The sequence below is a fragment of the Enhydra lutris genome, unplaced genomic scaffold (assembly GCF_002288905.1).
Source record: "Enhydra lutris kenyoni isolate GAN:26980312 unplaced genomic scaffold, ASM228890v2 scaffoldscaffold9, whole genome shotgun sequence".
In the NCBI taxonomy this organism is placed as follows: domain Eukaryota; kingdom Metazoa; phylum Chordata; class Mammalia; order Carnivora; family Mustelidae; genus Enhydra; species Enhydra lutris.
This window is the reverse complement of record NW_019154093.1, coordinates 8,757,905-8,759,453: the sequence shown is the minus strand read 5'-3', so window position 1 is coordinate 8,759,453 and position 1,549 is coordinate 8,757,905.

Here is a 1,549-nt window from a genome sequence, read left to right as displayed (position 1 = left end):
CACTCTCAATTCCCAGCCCCTCTGGATGCTCCCTGGAGCCTGTCCCCAGCGACCCCCTTCCAGAGAACGTGATGAAAGGTCTATTTATTATACTTCAGCTTGGACAGTTGTTTCAGATGTTTCCAATTCGTTAGCCTCTCAGACATCTGTTCCTGGTTGAAGTCAGTGAAGAGAGAGAAGAAAGGAAAACTGGGGCTTCACACACCCTCACTCCAATGCACATGGACTTGCACACCCCCCTTTTCTCTCTCCCCCTCCCTGTCCCTTCCCCTCCTCCTCCTCCCCTCCCCGTCCTGGAGAACCCAGACCTTCTGGGTCCACTCCCTGACCCTCCCTGCACCCAGGTCTCCTTCACCTCCCCTCTACCATGCGTGGGTGTGCACACCACCGTGGTGCCTCAGCTGCCACAGAGGCGCTCGAGTCCACACATGCTGCCCGGTGTGCCCAGCCTCCCGCCCACGCACCTGTCCCCCTCTGGGGGCCTCCCACACAAACCCCCCACCCAGGTCCTCCCCTATCTGAACAGCTCACCAGTCTCAGGTGAGCCCTCACATGCCAGAGGCGGGCCCAGATGCAGTCTTGGTTGCCGTCTGGATGCTGAACCTCTGAGCCATGTGACCTTGCCCTCTTCCCCCTGCGAGCCTCTCAGTTCCCTTGTTTACAAATCGGGTAGGCAAACCTTCCTCACTTTGTGGGACTATTGTGCAGGCTGAAGTCCTGTATGCGAGCACCTGGCCTGGTGCCTGGCGGCCAGCTGACGCTCCTGGAACAGAGCCCTGGTCACTGAAACTGTTAGTATTCCCTCCTTCCCCTCCCCGCAGGCACCCCCACGTGCCTATTTGCTCCTACACTAAAATGCAGGGGCACAGGGTGGGATCGGAGGTTCTCCAGGGTCCCTGGGAGCCGTGAGGTTCCGTGATCCTGGATTCCACCCCACCCCCACTGACAGAGCGGCTCCTGCCTGTGTGTTCAGCAACCCAGTCTCCCCACAACACAGACACACATGGGAACGAGGGTATGCACCCTCAGAAGTGAAACTCCCATGCCCACGCTCCTCAATGCACCCACACTCTCCCACACACTCACGCACACTTGCATGCTCAGCTCATCCCCACATTCCCATCCAGCTCCCCTTGCTGGGAGGCCTGGGGGAGGGGCTGGGGATTAGATAGGTGGGAGGGGTTGCTAGGACCAGAGGTGGGTTTGCTGGGATGGGGGCTGAGGGAGGAAGTCAAATGCTCCCACTTCTGGGCAGGCTGGGAACATTACTGTAGGGGGACCAGCCCCACCTGACTCTGGGGGCCCGGGGGTGGGTAGAGTGGGAGATGATAAACACCTCTCCTAATACCTAGCAGGGCTTAGCCCAGACACACACACACACACACACACACACACACACACACACACCCTGGGAGAACTCTCCAGAAGCTTCAGGTGAAAGGGAGGTTCTGTTGGGGGAGAGACAAATCATTAGGGTGAAGGGTCAGAGTGATGACTCCCCTGCCCCAATAGTCCACGGGTTGGCACCTCCTGTTCACCAGTCCTAGTT